General features: G+C 44.4%; 1 pseudogene; it reads right to left on the bottom strand.

Annotated features, from left to right (window-relative positions):
- Positions 1 to 2537: 2537 nt before the first annotated feature.
- LOC119311229 lies at positions 2538 to 7210 on the bottom strand (annotated as a pseudogene).

The raw sequence follows: 7210 nt of genomic DNA, 5'->3' as shown, positions 1-7210 counted from the left end.
AACGCCGGGGCGGGAGTTTCTAAGACAACATAAGCTATTACGTCCTCTTTGACCAGCCTTACTTCACAGAACCCAGTAAAAGGGCAAAACATATGTAGAGAAGCAAGAGTCAAGGAGCTGAAGCACTAAATGGTGAAAACAAAAACAGAAAAGAAAAGATTGAGACATAGATTGGTAAGAACATAAACATAAAATATAGTTCAGTTATGAACAAAATGACAAATAAACTCAAAACAATAATAGCAAGAGAATCATATGCATAAATGGATACGTGCAAGTGCAAGCTCCTGTCTAGTACAGTTCGATGGTAGGCTTTTAAGAGCATCTCCAGCCGTTCGGCCCCCTAGGGCGCATAAAAATCGCCCCCTGGGGGCGAACCGGCGATTCTTTCGGCGCTGGGGGCGGTTTTGCGCCCAGTCGTCGCCCCCAGCTCGCCCCCAGTCGCCGCTTTTGACCCACTTTTGAAGCCCCATTTCGGCAAAAAAGGCCCATATGGGCAAGAATAGGCCCATATTCGGCGTGGTTCGCCGTGGCTCGGCGTTCAATTATCAACATAAATATTTTTTATCACATATTTCATCACAGAAATTTCAAATACTTCAACAAAATAGTACAACAACAAATAGTTCAATACAAATTATATAGTTCAACAAATAAAAACTCATATTTCATCACACGTCGCGCCCGGTGTCGCCCTTGAGCCTCCATAGGTGCTCTATCAGATCTTGCTGGAGTTGATGATGCACCTGTGGGTCTCGGATCTCCTGACGCATACTGAGGTCGGCAGTCCATGTTGCCGGTAGCTGGTGATCAACTTGGGCAAGAGGACCCTGCCGGTGGTATGGTTCAGTGTCAAACACTGGCTCTTCCTGCTCGCTCTCAATGATCATGTTGTGCAAGATGACACAGCAGGTCATGATCTCCCACATTTGATCTTTCGACCAGGTTTGAGCGGGGTACCGGACAACAGCAAATCAAGATTGGAGCACACCAAATGCCCGCTCGACATCCTTCCTGCAAGCCTCCTGAATCTTTGCAAACCAGGCGTTCTTGCCTCCAGGCACAGGGTTTTTGATGGTCTTGACAAATGTCGACCATCTCGGATAGATGCCATCAGCTAGATAGTACCCCTTGTTGTACTGCCGCCCATTGATCTCGAAGTTCACCGGAGGAGAATGACCTTCAACAAGCTTGGCAAAGACAGGAGAGCACTGCGGCACGTTGATGTCATTGTGAGTTCCTGGCATACCAAAGAAGGAGTGCCAAATCCAGAGGTCCTGTGTGGCCACCGCCTCAAGTACCACACTGCAACCGCCTTTGGCGCCTTTGTACATCCCCTGCCAAGCAAATGGGCAATTCTTCCATTTCCAATGCATGCAGTCGATGCTTCCAAGCATCCCAGGAAATCCTCTTGCAGCATTCTGTGCTAGGATCCGAGCAGTGTCTTCCGCATTGGGTGTTCTCAAGTATTGCGGTCTAAACACTACCACCACTGCCCGACAGAACTTGTAGAAACACTCTATGCTGGTGGACTCGGCCATGCGCCCATAGTCATCCTGTGAGTCAACGGGAGCTCCGTATGCAAGCATCCTCATCGCTGTCGTGCATTTCTGGATGGGGGTGAATCCAAGTTTGCCGGTGCAATCCATCTTGCATTTGAAGTAGTTGTCGAACTCCCGAATGGAATTCACAATCCTGAGGAAAAGCTTTCTGTTCATCCGATAACGGCGCCGAAATGTTCTGTCGCCGTGAAGTGGAGCATTGGCGAAGTAGTCAGAGTAGAGCATGCAGTAGCCTTCGAGACGATGCCGGTTCTTTGCTTTCACCCGCCCCGACGCCGAGCCACCTCGTCGCGGCTTTTCATTGCTTGCCAGCAGCTGGGCGAGGGCAGCGAGCACCATGAGATGCTCTTCTTCCTGGACGTCGGCCTCGGCTTCCTCCTCCAACAGCGCAGCGAGCACTTCCTCGTCATCCGAGTCCATCGCCGAGGCAGGCAAATCGCCGAACACCTTGCGCGCGGTGGGCGTGCTACCCCTCCGCGGCCAGAAACGGCGGCTGGAAACGCCCAGCTGGTGCCGGAGGGGCTGTCGCGGCGAACCTATGCTATTTTTCCGGCAGGGAATGGCTATCTACCGGCGAAGGGCGGCGGGGCGGCACCGGGATATACCTAGTTGCGGTCGAGAGCGCGGGGGGTGGGAGGCGGTCGGGGAAGAAAATCTTGACTTTTCACCTGACGGCGTGGGCCAGCCGCGCTTTTCCCATGCGCCGGAGCCCCCAAGCGCCCCCCAGCACGCCGAGTTCGGCCTGCGGCCGCCGGGCGAAAAAAAGGGCCGAACCGGCACTTTTCGTCGTCCTGGGGGTGCGACTGGGCCTTTTTTTGGCGCCGGCGCCGAAAAAGTCGCCTGGGGGGGCCTGTTGGGGGCGCGGCTGGAGATGCTCTAACATGTAGAGTGTTTGGTGCATCTGAAGGAAGAGAAGGCCCATAAGAACCAATAAAAGGTATCTGCAAAGTTGTACCAAGTCAGGTCTTTCTTTTGGTTCTAGAGGAGCTTTACTTGACAACAATGACAATCTCGAACGATCAGAAAGCCATATATACATGGTGTATGTACAACAGCCAGCCTGCCTTCACCTTGCATACAAAGCCTTGATGTCCGCATACATCCTCCTGTTGTCCAGCAGCTCATCCCCATAGTTGTCGATATCAACTTTGTTCAGCCGGAAGTCCTCCGACTTGCAGCGCTGCTCGCTCCATTCAAACCACATTGGTATCACCTCCTTCTTGAATGCAGTTTCATAGGTGTTCTCCTCCAGAGAATCGGCTGCTACGAGACAACACTTTCTTCTGCTGCCTGACGGGTAACAGAGGGGTTCAAAACATCTAGAATGACGACTCTTGATGCGCCCACCAGGGAGATGCCCTCCCCACATGCCTTGGTACAGCCAAAAAGGACTTTTGCATCAATAGAGTTGTTAAACTGATTCATTGTCAGTTGTCTATCTTCTGAAGTAGATTTATTATCACCACAGGTCACAAAGAACTCCTTTCCTACTTGCAAGCCCCTTGTCTTAACCAATAGCCTTTCCAAAAAAACTCATGGGAAGTAATGTACTGACTACATGCAATGACCTTCTCTCCCGCAGATTCCGCAAGTGCCAGGATATTGGTGAAAAATCTGGCCTTCACACCGTCGGCCACGTTGATAGACCAGACCAGATTATCAACAGTTACATCTGTCAAAGCTGGAAGCTCTATCTGCAGCATCAACTTCTAATATTTCTGACAGGCGTGGATGCATGTACAGGGCAGTTCCTATTGCGTGTTTTTTACTTCTCATAGGCTTCCAACTTATGAACGATTTCTTTCTGCTTGGGACCGAGTTTCAAGAAGACACTGAAGTCTACTAGGCCAGGTAGTTCATCCAAGATATCAGCCTTGTAGTAGTGAAGCAAATCTTTTGTTAGTTCTCTGAGACTTCTAATGACATGTGTTTTTCTCGTGAAGTTATCATCATGCAGTAGGGTCTCTTCTACTGACTCGGTGAATTTATCAGAGACCCCTTTTGAAATCCTGTGACCTGATATTGATACTTATCAACGATAGGATGAGATGCTACTATCTTGAGAAACTTTGGGAATACAAGATTCAAGATGTTGAACACTTCTGCGAAGTGATTCTGGGAAAGTATAGGATGAGATGCTACTATCTTGAGAAACTTTGGGCGTACAAGGTTCAAGATGTTTAACACTTCTGCGACGTGATTCTGGGAAAGTGTAAGGACCACATTAAGTAGAGTATGTACTCTGCACAGTGATTCTAGCACATAGTCAACTCATTCCTAGGTGTATGGCCCTCATCCATTATGAGTAGGTTAGAGACCATAAGCAACATTTCCCAGCATGCAGCTGCGACGGTGACACCCCCATCAATGTTAATGATCCAAGAGAACTGGGTGTATCCAACCAAGAGGATACTCCTATTGGCTTGCCAAGTGTTGAGGATTTCCAACTGATCTTCTCTGTCACACTTGACAGAGCACAAATCATACAGTTGTATGTCCTCCACTTGTCACCGTTGAAATTCCCGTTTCCATGTACCTAATATGCCTTTAGGGAGTACAACGAGGAGACCTTCCAGAGGGATACTTTGCCAAGAAGCTCTGAATAAAACTAATCAGCATAAATGTTTACCCCGAACCAGGGGCATGAGCTAGAATGTAACCTCCTGGTTTGTCAGATACTAAATTCTTAACCAGAAAGTGGAAACCTGCCAACTGATGTGGTCTCATTTGCTTTTCATGTCTTGGATGAATAGCAATGCCTAACGCATTGAGTTCTTCAGCGACTCTAACATCAGCAGTGACAATCTCATCAGAATCCTTTGAAAGCTTTTCAGAGAAATATGATCTCGACCTTGATGCCTGACATGAAGTAAACATAATGTCAATTGATTGTTCCAATCATACATTTAAACTTCAGTTCATTCCAAAGTTTATATTACGCCATCATTACATTTCTGAAAAATTATAATGCATAACAGTAAATACCGAATATCAGAAAATAACAACTGCATGTGCTATACTAGAAAAGTTTATTCATGCTGGAAATACAGGAATAACCAAAATAACAACCCACGAGGTCCATCAGGCTCTGCGGCATGAGCAAATGTGCCAATTTTGTCGGATAAGATGGCATGAACTAATTCTAGGTATGATTGGCATATTGTGCCCCTTTAGGCACTTGGCTCTTATAAAAACAGATTTTGTTCAAACAACGTAATAGTGTAATTTCAAAGCAGTTTCAGCACACCAAATGGGAATCCCACACGTGCCTGTGGGCCACTTTGCTGTTGCTAAAAAGGATATTTGGTAAGAACTTCCGAAAAATTAAAACTACATATGTTGCTAAACAGCCTTAGAGTTACAGAAGCATCATCACATATCTTAAACAAATAACATACCTTTCTCCACTGATAATCAATGATTGTGTCAGCCCTTCTCTCACAATCATACCGCAGACACGGCATACATGGCCCAGATCTTCATGAATCTGTATTTCATGATTGCAGACGGTCACCTCTTTCTCATTGGCTGCCTCTTCAAGTGTGTCGAGCTGGCCAAAAAATATAACTAAATCATTATAGCAAACAACATAAATCCAAATAAACAATTTAATGAAGATAAAGTTTGCAGATTTCTCTTATTGAGCTGAGCTCATCTATTCTCAAACTTTACAAGTTGAATCAATTTGCAGACAGAGCACGAAATTATAAGCACAACTATAAAATTACAAAATGATATGTTTCAAAATGCTGCAGCAACAAAAGTCATAAGTCTGTGATTATAATTTGTACCTTAGAGCTTTCAAGTGCCACTGAGTACTCATTCCAAAAATCTTCAAGACCAAAAGTCTTACCCCAGAGGATTGTAAGGTTCTGAGGGCAAATCAAATATTGCTGGATATGCTTCATTTTTTCTTTTTCTTTTCTTGGCACAATTTCAACATCCCCGTCTACTTGGGAGCTTGGATCAACTTTTCGGTTTTTTTTCTCTCCTTAGGAAGTGGAGGGGAAACTTGTGTTTCTGCTATTTTCTCCTTATGGGTAGCAACCTACATTGAGCAGGAAGAGTTACGGCTGGAAGATGGAAATTTTCAGCTTTGAATTGGAATAGATTCAGCAAATATCAAACAATTATAATCCATCATTTTCAGTACAAGAGAAAGGGGCACTTGTGAACTAAGATGCGTCAAATAATTATGGATGAACATTAAAAAAATTGAAAACAAAGATAACAGTTTAGTGTGCCCTTCAGAGATACTGATGAGGCAGTGCAAAGTTGATGCTACTAGTTTGTCATTACAAACATGTAGAACAAAATCGACAATATAACTCTCAGTAAAAATTTGCAAGTGAAAAGTACATACAGCCAGATCATGGATACGTTCCTGAGGTCTTTTCTGCAATATAACTCTCTCAAACAGAAATGCTGATGGTTGATAGCTGGCGGAAGGATACTGATTCATTAAAGTTGCACTTGGACTATATGGAACAATTTGACTGTTTTGGTCTCTATCATGCATTGTCTCATTTACTTCATCAATTCCTTCGATTACCACTCTCATGAGAGCACCAGCCTGTTCGAATGGTATCAGCTGTTTTTTTTTTCTCAGGCGTCAGTTGCTTGTGGGCTCCTGTGCTTTCATCATCATCATCCGAATCAAGAACTATTATGTCACTCTTTTTCTGTTCTCTTTGCTCGATAGAATTGGCCATATTAGTTTCAACACTCGGCCCATAACTCAGAGCGGGCTCGGGCAGAGTAGAAAGGAAAGTTAACAATTGGACCTTCTGAGCATACAAGTTGTCCCACTCCTCGGTAACACTGCCACATCCCCAACTGCGAATCGTATTTGCAGTAAGTGAAAGATTATTGATGGGGTCGGAAGGCTTTATTTTTCTGCGGTAATACATGCCTACAGAAACAGATGACTAATTAGTTATTATCATATAAGAGAGAAGAAATAAATTTGCACCAGCAATGGAGGTAGCACTTCTGCTGATGTTGCATACAAGCCCCATGCAAGGTGGACAAGAAAATTGTGGGATGCGTACAAGGCAATCATAAGTAGAAGCACAGACAGTTACATGTGGAGAACTATAATGATCATAGAATGCAACGGCCATTATGTAGTAGTCAACCCACTAATTGTTTAACACAAGCATAGTAATTGATGAACAAATAGGTGCCTTATTCATCAATTCTTTCTCCTAGGTTTACTAGGTATCCTCATTTTTGGCATCGAGCTCTGTATTTCACCTGGTACAATCCAATTCAAGTAGTAATGAAACTTTATGCTGTTATGCATAAAGCTAGTAGCTAGTAGCTACTAGAGATACACTAGAAATATCACCTACAGTAAATTCAGTCCAAATTCAAATACTGTTCTTTGCTTCTAATCATGCACAGAATACCCAGAAAAGGAGTCTCTAAAGAAAAGAAAAACACAAAGGTGATGTGAGTGTAAAGGGCAGTGGAAATACTTCAACTGGGCAAACTATATTCACACTAGCATTTCAAAGAGCAAAGTTGCTTCAATACCTACAAATATACAAGCTTGCAAACAACAATGTACTAGCAGGAAACAGATCACCACAATAACACCCATGACCATATCCAGCATAGCAAAGAACAATACTCATGAAACAACC

The sequence above is a fragment of the Triticum dicoccoides genome, chromosome 5B, assembly GCF_002162155.2.
Source record: "Triticum dicoccoides isolate Atlit2015 ecotype Zavitan chromosome 5B, WEW_v2.0, whole genome shotgun sequence".
NCBI classification, from domain to species: Eukaryota; Viridiplantae; Streptophyta; class Magnoliopsida; order Poales; family Poaceae; genus Triticum; species Triticum dicoccoides.
The sequence above is the reverse complement of the archived record's forward strand: the minus strand, read 5'-3'. Positions and strand labels throughout refer to the sequence as shown.